The sequence below is a fragment of the Heliangelus exortis genome, chromosome 11, assembly GCF_036169615.1.
Source record: "Heliangelus exortis chromosome 11, bHelExo1.hap1, whole genome shotgun sequence".
NCBI classification, from domain to species: domain Eukaryota; kingdom Metazoa; phylum Chordata; class Aves; order Apodiformes; family Trochilidae; genus Heliangelus; species Heliangelus exortis.
In genome coordinates this window covers 5816934-5829486 of record NC_092432.1, presented here as the reverse complement: position 1 = coordinate 5829486, position 12553 = coordinate 5816934, and the positions used below count along the sequence as shown (strand labels likewise).

At 40.9% G+C, this 12553-nt stretch overlaps 1 protein-coding gene and 1 long non-coding RNA gene across 4 annotated transcripts in view; one reads left to right on the top strand and one right to left on the bottom strand.

Annotated features, from left to right (window-relative positions):
- Positions 1–12553, bottom strand: part of LOC139800807 (uncharacterized) — a 369707-nt gene that overhangs the window by 138312 nt on the left and 218842 nt on the right. The gene's annotated exons all lie outside the window — the stretch shown is intronic.
- MCTP2 (multiple C2 and transmembrane domain containing 2) overlaps positions 8562–12553 on the top strand; it is a 116121-nt gene continuing 112129 nt past the window's right edge. For both annotated transcript variants that reach the window (XM_071754266.1, XM_071754267.1), the window contains exon 1: positions 8562–8835. The gene's annotated coding sequence lies outside the window, so the exon portion shown is untranslated. The remainder of the gene's footprint in view (positions 8836–12553) is intronic.

Here is a 12553-nt window from a genome sequence, read left to right as displayed (position 1 = left end):
ATAAGGCACTTTGCTGAGGCTGCGTTGTGATAGAGTCTGCAGGGAGTTAATATGCTTTTATTAAGCAAACAATACAGCAGCACACTTGCACTACAATGTTAAAACTTTTCTAGTTTGTCCTATAAATGGCCATGCAATGAGTGGAGAACTTGAACTTTCCTGAACCAGCAGTCGTGTTGTGAAGGACAAATTTCTCTTGCAAACTTGGAACATGTTTAGGTACTTAAAAACATTCAGAGGAGTTAAGGAGCAAGTATCTTTCTACAGTGGTAAAAATCCTGTTTTTTGAAGAACCAAATAGCTATTAATTTGGCTGTCTAATATTTCTGAGTTACTATATGATTTGCATCAATTTGAAATTCATGGAGAAAATGCACAGCAAGATGCTTAAATGACACATAACGTTGGAACATACTGCCACGTGATTTATAGAAATGCCATAAAAGTGCATGTGTTATGCTAAGCATTAGAAAGTCCTTTAAAACACCCACACTGAACAAGTTGTTCTTCTCTTCCTGATTTCTTTTGCTGTATCTTAGCTCTAGACACTGAGGATGGTAACTGTACAGACGTAAGAATCTGTTTTGTGAAGTCTGTGCCCTAACCTTTTATTCATATCCCCCTGCAAAACAGAATGTGCTTTTATTCCCAACTTATCAGTGCTTGTATATCTCCTATCAGCAGTGCTGAAGCAGGATGTATAAAACACCTGGCTGTCATCTCTGGCTGTTACCTAGAAACATCACTTTCTACTTTTGGTGCTGCTAGATAATTCATATCTTAATTAATAGATAATTAAAAAGCCTTAACAGTAACCTGTGGAGTTTATCATGGGGTAGGGAGGGAAGTAAGCTCAAAATACTTAATATTCATTTTAGATCAGCCTTAAACTGCTGAGACAAGGAGGAGGCTTTTTTTTTTTTTTAAGGCTGCAGTATTGTAAATCTCTAGACTGGCACTTGTAGTTTATAGGGGCTGAGTGGCTGTGCTGATCCTCCATAAACAACTCAGACACCTGGGAGATGAATTTTAATGACTGCTCACAAAGCTAAGTGCTTCCTCTTGCTTCAACACTGCAATTTCACCCATTTTTTATTTTTATGTTATAACGGGGGCTGCTCTATGCTTTTTCAAATTATTTACACTCAAGTTGGATTCTGTCAAACCTAGAGGAAAGGGAACTGAGCTGCGTACACAGAGGTGAGGTTTTCACCTGGCGTCACTTAAGCAAGAGTTTAAGCTCTCAGTCAAAACACCTGGGTTTTTAAAGAGGGGGGATTAACATCTCACATTCAGGGATTGTTTCCTTTACTTTTGCCTGTGCAAAAAGCTTGCGTGTTTAATGTCCTGTCTGCAAAATGTTCAACCTTGTTCCAGGAAAGGCTCCAAAGTAAATTAGAGCAGCCTCAGGGGCTGTTTTAAATCATAGCAGCTGAGGCCTTACCCCAGAGCTTCAGACTCCACCCTGTGTTTCTTCCACCAATATGTTCTACAATCATCTTCACCTTTTCACAGAGAAAATTCCTTGCCTTGGGTGACTGGTAGGTTTTTTCTAGGCTGGCAAATTGTTTAATGTTTAATTGTTTACAATAACCGAAAAGAATGGGGAAGGGAGCTCAACAGCTTTGGGAAATGGGCACTCGCCATCTGTGAATTCAGGGGATGCTGAATTCAGCATTACTGTTTATATTGTGAAGCACACAGTCTGATGAAGCAGGAAAAACACAACTAGAATGATTGCTTCTAGGTATTGTGCTTTCAGATGCAAATGTAACCATTCCTGAAGCTGCTGAGAAAATTTTTCCTGAACTTCCAGCATTGTGCAATGGAGCACATGTGTACTCTGGGGTTTTCACTCCCCTCAGCTCTAATATTGGTCCCAGCCTGAGGCAGGGCAGGGAAATTGATGGATCAGTGGAATGATCCAGTACCAACAAATCCAGAGTTACAAAAATAGGCAGTTATTCTTATAATTTCCTTGTTCTGACACAATTTCCTCCCCTCCTATCAGGCTGTTCTGAAGATGGCCTGGATGACAGATTGGCCTTGAAGACTGTCAGGCCTCCCTCTGCAAAGTACCTCTCCTGATAGAAATAGCTGTCTGGAGGAACAGTGGCTGGCAGCAGAGAGAGAATCCATGTGGTGTGAAGAGCCTTTGATAACACTTGGCAGGTATCCAACTAATGTTTTGAACCTTGCTGATCCTATCACACTCTGAAGCATAGGAACTCTGCTCTGCTTGATGAGTTTTATTATACCTCCTGATTTAATCATCTCCAGCTACTTGGAGCAGCTCGGAACAGGAGAGGGATGTGGGGACAGTAGAGATGCACCTATAGGAGCTACTTAGGACATGACTGCAGCAGGCAAGGGAGGAAGGTGAACTACCTTAATTAATAGAGTTCTGCTACTGCAGTTTCTTTTGACAGAAGAGAATTAATGAGATCTCCCAGCTGCAGCTCTGCTGGCAGATCTGTGCATGATGATGTCTGGCATGGGGTGATAGTGAGCAGATGGAGTTGGGAACCTCTTGGGCAAGTGCAGCTGTCCTTGGCATAGGAAGCATGATAGCCTTTAATACCTCTGCCAAGACTTCTAGGGATCCTATCTACCTATCTACTTGTGGCTCTAAGGCTGTATGTGACAAGTGGCCTGACTTTGTAGGCCGGCCACCATTAGTGGCCATCAGCATTCCTTATTGTCATTAAATAAATTTAAGCTTAGTTATAGTAGTTCTTAGCTCACCTTTGGGCCTTTCTAGTTTTAAAAAGTAATTGAAATTACAAGATGAAAGGCTCCATAAGTCAGTGTGTTTTAGAACCAAGTCTTATTTGCTGGTGGGATAACTCACTTAGTGATAACTCTCCAAGTAGGCTTGTGGTCACATCAACATGTGAACCCTTGTTCTGGTCCAGTACCCTCAACATTGCATTATTTATTCAATATCTGGAAGTCTGGACAAAGGTGATATCCTTCAGAGCCAACAATTCTAGTCTGTCTGATTAAACAATTTAGAGGAAACATCTATTAATAAAATGTGGAGTCTGCTGTGCTCCTGCTTGTGGAGTTTGGATTTAGGCTCAATGAGTTTTTGTACTATAATGAAGTGATACATGCTGTACTAGAAAGGCATTAACAGTAGCTGGAGTGAGAGCAAGAGATTGACTTGCTTCATCCAAGTGAGTTTTGAGGAATGTAAAGGTTGCTGCTTAGCTATCAATTATTGATATACACAGTGCTTGTGTTGGAACTTTTAATGTGTAACTTTTCCTTCCTTTATTTATCTCATATAATAATTTTTGAGCAAATGTCAGTTCCGACAGAGGCCGTGAAAGGGAGAAGAATATTGTTTTGAAGATACACTTTTCTGAAAATAGGAAAAATAAGTAAAAATATCTTACTTGGCAGAGTCTGGAACAGAGTGCAACTCTTGAATTCCTGTCCCTGTTCTCTAGATCAAGGACTTGTCTATAGCACACTGTATTAGTGTTGTAGTTTGTGTTTGCATGTTTTTTCCCATGATAATGGGAAAAAGGATAATGTATACCTTTGGCTGTCAACATTTTCCTATTTAACTTTGAGCCAACCATAAAACAAAAACTCTGTTCATATTAGTGATGTTTATGACACTACTTCCGAGATGGGTAAGGATGAAGGGATTAATGCAGATAAACTGGCAATTCTTGCATAGAATTCCTTATTTAATTTTCTGAGTATGTTTTTATTCTAGATGTCAGCTGCTCTCAGGAGCACATCCATCCACTGCATGTCTCTGCACAAATCTTTAGGAGAATCAGAAGCTGAACTTTCAAACATACTTACAGTACATTTTTTGCACAAGAAACACTCCTCTGCGTTGCTGCTCAATGAACTGTGTCAGGAAAATGACTACATAGGCATTAAATTACAGGATCTGTCACAAAATGCAGCTTGCTTAAATGGTTTCTAAAAGCTATTTATAAATCCTGAGAGGTTGAAACAATTGTCTCACATCTTCTTTCTTTCTCACCAGGTATAGCTTATCAAAATATAGTCAGTACAGAATGGCTTGAAGTGGCTGAGTTGCACACAAACGTGGGCAGGTGACTGAAAAAGAGAGAAGAGGAAACTTGAGGTTGTGATAGTTTCATTTCTTTGTAGTTTAAGCTCACATTTCACCAGGCTGCATTTCCGCTGTTCAGACAAAAACCAGTCAGTGATGTTTCAGAGCCAGAGACTCCATCCCTGAATGATGTATAACATGTTTAGCCCATGAGGTGAATCATAATGACACTATGTGGATAAAAGTAGATGTTTTTTCAGGGTAATCTGCTGGGGTTGAAAGTGAGTAGTCAAACAGTGACTAATTATCATCATTCATGCCTTAATCCCAGTTTACTGACATGCTTAAGTCTCCTAAGGTCTTCAGTACTTTTTTTTTGTGTAGTTTCACAGAATCACTTGGTTGTGTTAAACCTTCCAGCTAGCTTGGCTTTTATTCTGGGAATGGCTCAGTACTCTCAGCCCTGGAGAACAAGCACACCCTTGGTCCTGCTCCAAATTCTGCCTGTAAAGCAGGTGCTCAGCTGCAAGGAAAAAAGAGCTGCATCTTAGAGACTTGTAATTCTCTGTGTTGGGGTCACTGTGAGTCCTTCTACCCAAGTGTCCAACTTTGGAATAAAAGAACCAAAACAAAACACTTAAATCTTGCATGAGATTTCTTCACCTTTGGTTTTTTAAAAGCCTTTATCAGTTGCATACCTGAGGGTTTGTGCCCTAGGCTAACAAATGTCAAAAGCAATTTATTAAGCAAACTCTGTAAATGAGTCAGTAAAGGTGGTGGTGAATAGGTAGGTGCAAACAGGATTGCTTAGAATTATGATAGGGGGTTCTTGTAGTGTTTCCAGTGAACACCTACCTGTAGCTGAGATAGGAGCCATGAGGAAGAATCACCCAAATGGTTTTTATCTGATTGAGTTTTGAAGACTTGTGTTACTGTATACACTACCTGTGATTAGGACTGCAGCTAAAAGCAGTATTTTAAACACCCTCACATTGATCTGCATTGGCCACGCTTTAATAAAGGCTGATGAGGTAATTTTTACTTTCAGCTGTTGGCCTACAGGGAGAAAATTTGAGTTTTTAGTTTGCTGAGAAGAGAACTTCTCTTTCCCCCATCAGAAAATGAGACATTCACACAAGATGAGTAGGCTTTGAGAATGCCAACTGTGGTTCTCAGTTATATATTTTTCTCTTCTTCCCTCAAAGGAACTGGTAATGACATCCTTAATAAAAGCTAGAAGATATATGTATGAATGAAGGGAAAGTGTACAGTGGCTCCGTGTGAATGATTCTGAAAAGGTAATAAGGAATCTGCATTAGATTTACACACTTAAATTTCTCTTCTTGAAATGATTTTGTTTGCTGTGTGTTCAAATATGCATTTGTTTTTTGATAGTGCATTTTACAATGGGATTTAATCTCCAATAATGGGATGTTTATCTCCAAGTCCTATATTGAAGGAGATAATGCTATAATAATTAATATCTTGGTTTTTGATTGCTTTAGAGTGTATTGGAAACAATTGTAAGATAAGCTCTGGTTGGCTTGCGTGGTGTTTCACATGGATATTTTGCTGGCTTCACTAGGGCTTTGGTGATATATCCAAAGTGCCATGTCCCTTCCTCCCTAGACTGACAGTGATGTGAAGTTATTCCCCAGCGGATCTGCCCAGTATCATACTCCCTTTCTTTTCTTGGTAAGCAGTGAAGGAGTGAAAAGCCTTGACATTTCCAGCACAGACATGAAGAACCTTGACATTCAGCATCTCCTGGCTTTAGATAGCATCCCACCACTGTCCTTGCAGCAGCTCTCAGCAAATCTGAGCTAATTTCACCCATTCCTTCTCTTTGTTTCACATGGTGAGGATTTTCTTTGCAACTCCACTTTAGAAAGAGTGAGACATTGTCTCACTTCTGAAAAAAAAGCACGCAGCAGTTAGCTGAGAAATATCTACAAAAAGCAATAAAACTGGAGGTCTGACAGTAGCGCATGATATCTCTCTATTTTATTGTGTTTTTTTCAGACTTATTGTATCAGTATAGTGTTGTAAACTGTCCACAGGAATTGTTAAAGGCTATTAGTTTTTGAATAAGTAAAATAAGCACTAGCATTTGTTAAAAGTGTGAGGAGTAAATGTAAACGCTAGTGAATTGGTGTACTGCTTCAAGTATAACATCAAGACAGGACAAGTTCTCAATGGTTCTGATTTCTTGTCTATTTGCTATGAGTGTTCTAGAAAAAAAAAACTTTAGATTACCATGAATATATCAAATAGAGGAAAGATGATCATGAGCAGATTAAATAAATACTGAGTCACCCCATCCACCAGCCTTCCAGGGAAGTAGAAACCAGGTGTGACTTGCCACTCAGAGAATCTCTTTGCAGTGCCATGTCTTGAGTGAAAGACTACAACAAATACAGTTATGGAGGAAGCTTTTTCACCTCTGTCTGCACCTCTTTTCACTCCAGTCCCGTCTTTTTGCTTTTTCCCAACATGGCACACAGTGAATGTGTACTGGTTGCCAGCTGTTGCATGTGCACTGTTAAATGACAAATAAAAGCAGTGACACGGTCCTGGTGGGATAAAATAAAAAGGCCATGCACAGCTCTGGTAACTGGCATGTTCCAGGGCAGCTGCAGCAGTTATCACCAAAGACACATTAACATTTACACAGAACTTAATGTAGTTATTTGATGTCCAAAAAAAAACAAAATCTCAAGTTAATCTTTTTAAGAGTAGGTATTTGTGTACTCTTGTACTAGTTAATTGATTTATCTTTTTATTGCCTCTAACTCATAGCAAGCTTTTCTCATTTTGGTGAATTTAATTTCTGTATCTTTGTCTTCTTCCTGTTGCATCCAAGGAGCACTGCTACATTTTATTTTGGCAGAGGCACACACAGGCTACTTATTTTGCTACTCTAAAAATCAGCTTTCTCTATTTGATTACCCTTGGGCATATTTACAGCTTTTTTTCTCTTGGCTCTAGTCTTTGACAAAACATGCACAGAACTGTTTTTGATACATGTTTTATGGGATGACAAAATTATCAGAGAAGTATTTTAAATACTATGTTGTTCTTCTTCCAGACTTTATTATCTCAATCTGACACCTCTCTTGGTCTAGATGAAAGGAGGACAAAAATATTAGTGCCAAAAGTTTTCTTTTTTCTCTGTTTTCACTCTAGGTGGTTGATTAGTTTTCTGCTCTCAGCCAGCTTCTGCTTAAATTCTTGATTGCCCGAGCTGAGTAAAATTGCTCTGCTCAGAGTTTAGCCAAACTTCAGACAGTTCCATGCACTTCAGGAGTTGCTGCATACTTCTGGATATAACAGTGACTGCAGTAAGTGTTGTGGTTGAGGCTGTGCTGGAAAATTAAGATCTGGCTGTTCAAAAATAATGAGTAGGGAGGCAAAATAAAGCTTTGCCATTTTTTTTTTCTATTTTTTTTTTTCCCCTGATCCTGTAAAATTGCTCATGTGTCCATGCAATAATTTGCTGATGTGTAGGTCCTTGCTCCTCATCTTGTAGATCCAAGTGTGACTGTGCATATCTGTGGATTTATCTTCTCTGGAGTTGGTTGAAAGAAATGGAGTAATGGCTTTTACAATGCTTTCTTCATGTTTCTGTCCAGTGGTTTGTGGAATGAGTGTTTATGCTGCTCAAAACCCTTACCACATACACATGACAATTTCTGGTTTGTAATGACACAACAGGATTGCATCACCAAGTTTCATTGGATGATGGGAAGTGAGTGTCTACGTCAACTGTGCTCTTAGGTAACGTGCAATTTCTGTTGATCAGAATGATAGTCATGGAATGCAAATAAATTCTATCATTACATTGAGGTTTTTTTGTATTCATTGCTCTGCATCTCATGTGGTGATATTGTACTCAACAGTGGTTAAATGTGACAGGCAGGAGTGGTGACATCCATGAAATCTCTGGGAAGGTGTGTGGTAGAGTGTGAGACCCAGAATGCTCCACAAACAAGCTGGAGCATCTGCCTTGCCATGTTGTGGCAGAATTCTGAAGAGACATGTGTGAGACCTTGTTTCAGCTGCAGACATGCCAGGTAAGCAAGTCCTCTTACCCAATCCTGCCTCAGTTTCCTTGCCTGAAACATTCAGCTGGGACACTTGGCTCCCTTGCTGGGCACCGAGAGGTGCAGCCAAGAAGTGTTGGGAGATGCAGCCAAGAAAAAGTGTTACGTGGCACTGCTGCTGCTGTTGATTTTATTTCCCTTTGCCTCTAGTCATTCACGTAGTTTCCTTTCTAGCTCCACCCTCACCCAGGGCTCTCCAGGGTGGTGCTGCCAACCCCCCCTGCTCTCTGCCCACACTTTCCCCTCTGTCCCTTGGCCTCTGGGACAACCCCCTCGGGATTTCGGATTTGATCGGGGGATGCTTTAGGCGAAATAGGGACGGAGGAAGGCGGCCAGGGAAGGGTAAAGGTTTGGGAGAGGTTTGGGAGTCTGGGGATGCTCCGAGGGAAAAGGTGGGTGGGGGTGGGGTGTGAGGGGGATGCTGAAAGGTGGGATGGCCCAGGGCACGGTCAGAAATTCGGGGAGGGATGCTTGGAAGCCGGTGGGGTGGGTGGATTGCGGTGAGTCCGGGCGGGGAGCGCGCAGGGAGGCGCCGGCGGCGGCACCGCCCCGCGAGGAGAGGCGGGGGGAGCGGCGGTGACAGCGAGGGCGACAGCGACGGCGACACATGCCCGGGCCGGGATCGCCGCCTGTACCCAGAGAGTCCGGCGGGCGGCAAGGAGGAGATGGGCGGCTCTGCCCGGCGGACAGGTAACCCCGAGGTGCCCGGGTCCCCATTCCCCTCCGGGGCTGAAGCTCCGCTCGCTCCTTCCTCTTCCCCATCGCTGTGGGACTTCGCGCAGCTCGTCGTGTGGCTTTAAATACAGGGACTTTAAAAGAAACATCGCAGCTCGTTGTAAAAGGAGAGGCATAGGGTGGAGGAATGATGTGGCGTGAGTTTTTGTTTTTCTGGAGATTTGGGGGATTTTGACTGTTTGGTGCCAGCCGGATTGCTGTCGCTTCCCATGCTTTTCCCAGGTATCCCAGAGAAGTAACTTTGTAGTGGGAGGCTTGAGTTTACGTGGCGCTTTGCTGTGTGTTGCTTCAGTGATGCTGCGAGAGGTACTTGGACCTCGTGTGAATGTGTTATGGGTGGTTTTTTTTTTCTTTTATCGGTACGATGCAAATTATGCTGGAGAAACTCTCCTCTTTTACTGAACTCTGTGTGTGCTTTCTTACTGGAACTGTGTTGGTTGGTTATTGACTTTAGCTAAAGAAACTAGATATTTAATAATAAAATAATCCCTAGAATAAAAGCAAACAAACAAACCCCCTAACAATTAAAAAAGAAAAGTGTCCCTGCAAGTATATCAATATAGCAAAGTTCTTTTAAGGGTTCCTTAAAGGGAATTATAAGCAAGGTATAGTTCTACAGAAGCACAAACCCATATCTTCTTAATGATAAGTAGTCTAATTTTTCAGTGGTGTTAGCACAACTATGGCAACTGGCAATAAACCAGTTGGTGCCCTCAGTTTTATGACAGTCAGTTGCTCCAAGCACACTGGAAGCTGAATTACTACTGTATGGCATTAGAAAATAGAAATTCTGGATATTTTTCTATTAATTTAATGTGCTTAAGCTGTATCATTTGGCATGTATTTTGCTGTGTTTTTGATTCATTCCCAGACGATGAAGCTATTGAGTGGATACATTTAGCTGTCAGGATGCATTTGAGTGTATTTCAGCAATAATTTTATTTGTTTGATTTCTTGCTGCTGTTCAGTACCATCATGAAATAGCTTATCATAAAGCAAATAGACTTTCCTACAATGTAATCTGAAGATGGATTCAGTATTTGTAGTTTTGCTTTGCAGTAGATGTGGGAACAGTAATCTGAAGGGAATGGTGCAACGAGGAAGTTTAATTTAATTTCTTAAATTTTTTCAGTGCTTTTTGTTTTTTCATAGGGATGGTAAGTTTTGTGCTGCAGTAAATGTTTTAACAAGAAAGATGTGTCTATTTAAAGTGTTGATTAAGAAACAAGAGTGTGACAAGGGCATTGCTCTTGACAGCCAGTGGAAGGTGGGTGTCCAAATACCATGTGGGTTCCTGGAATCATCCCTTCTTTGGTTAGTACATAAGACCAGAACAGAGGGCTAGAAGCATTGCGTGCCATGTCATTCAAGGCAATTACTACCACAACTGTTTCAACTTCACTGCAATTTTTTCCCCTGTGGCTTTTGCATTGAGTAGTACAAGCAGCTTGTTTCCAACTAACCACACTGATGAAATTGCTTACTTGAATATGTAATTATTCAAAATGTACCTGCTCAGGCAAGAAATGCTTCCGAGGAAAATAATGGTTGTGCTTTGAATATTGCAGTTCTCTGGGGCTGCACGTGATGAAACTGGAGCCCACCTGTGTGTGTGGCTGGGGTGGGCTTGGGACAGGGGATGAAATTCACTCCAGAAGCCTCTCAGTTCCTGAGACTGAGATTTCCAGGAGTATTGAGTGTCTGCTGCTGCTGGTGTAGTCTACGTTGTGCTGATTTCCCCTTCTTATCTCTAATTTCCTACTGACAGCAGAAGGTTACCATGAGGCTTCCACCAGCAGCTGTGAAATTCACACAAGACACATGTAGCAGCTTGTGCTGTCATTCTATAACGAGAATTTCAGCTTTTATCACTGAGTTTTGGGTCACTTATTCCTATACCATGAACTAATTTTAGTATGAAACTTTGAATTTCAGTGTCCCAAGGTACAGAGAGATGGAGTCCCTCTCTGTCTCTGCTGGTCAGGTCCCTCTGCTCAGGCAGCAGCCTGCAGGTGTGGGAAGCTTTACCTTAGCAAAAGAGAGCAACACATGCTAAATATGCTGTGTTTCCTCCATGCTGTTTCCATACTTGAGTGGAAAATTGCTCCTGATTTCCTCAGTTTAAGAAGATTTACACTAGCAGCCTTCCCACATTCCCATTTTATTTTCAGTTGTATTTATTAGATAATACACTTGCATATAAACTTTGGAAGTCCCTCTATCCCTGGGTCCTGGGGGTGTTTTTTTAAAAAGAAAACTGATTTTTGCAGGACCATGAGGCTGTCAGAAGTTATAAGCACCTCAAACTCTCATTTCGAATTTGGTATCAGCTGTATCCAAGTGCACCTCTGCTTTCTAAGCTACCAGTACAATAACATTAAAATATATATAAGAACAGGGGATATTCATACTTAGGAATTTGTTGCAATAGTAAGGTTTTTCTTTGTTTTTTTGGGGTTTTTTTTGGTTCTGTATTCCGTGTAAGGATTAATTCCCCTTTGCCTTCTGTGTTTTGGTCCTAACAACTCAAGAATGATAAGAGAAACTGGGCTGAGTCTCCTGTGTTTGAGCACATGATTGATCACCCTATTATATGCTCAGCAATTTCTCACTTGAACAAATTAATTTGGGTGTAACTACAGGTTCACCAGCATTGCCACAGAGTTGGGTGATCACTGTGGGCAGGCAGTTTTGGTCCCAGTTTAGGGATCAGTAATAAGGAAACCTTGTTAATGGAGATTTTATTCGTGTTAAATGTGTTCCATCTTCTCTGGATCTAGGGTATCTTGTGAGTGTTAATGCACTACGAGTGGGCAGTCTGTCTGTCCTGCCCTGAGGATACCCCCTCCTACAGCAAACATTGTAATGTGCCTTGCTGGGGGAAATAACCTGCACCAGTATAATTTTATTGCTACTACCTCATCATGTAGCTGCTCTGCTCTGATATAAAGGAGGCTCTTGCTATAAGTTTTAAAAGTGTTTAGGAGTTTAAAGTTTTCTTTCTTGAAAAATGCAGTCGTTGGAAAAAAAAAGCTGCAGAGCCAATCATAGGTGATTTTCAAACTTCTTAACCTATTCCTTCAACATACAAAAATATTTGGTTAATTACACCGAATGATACTGTTGCATACAAACATAATATATCTATGGAACTCATTACTGTGGTACCTTACTGTTGCTTAAGGTATAAACAAATTTTAAAAGTTGTTAGGCAAATAATAACTGAAGCAGCCCCTAAATCATGGATGCCTGGAAATAAGGAGATTATGTCACAGGCAGAACCACTATTTAACTTCCTAACCTTATATTCTTTCCCTGAGCATCTGCTTTTGGTCACTTAGAGGCAGCTTATTGGGCTAAATTGATATTTGGAGTCAACTTACATACTATATGTGATGAAAATTTGGATGGATTTTTCTTTAATCACGACTGAAACAGTTCCAAGCAGGTGAACTTTAGATTTAACTTCAACTTTCACACCTGGGGAAAAGCCTGCAGTAAGTAGTGTGCTCAATGCTGTATTTCCTTAAGTTTTGATTAACTGGCTATTTGTAACCCTCTGTTAAGAACACAAGGTTGATCTGACATTTTGCCTGGCTACACTGCTGTTGCAAAGCTTCATTGTTTTAGTACACATGAAATAATTGAATAATTGTGTGAAATTCTGGACTAT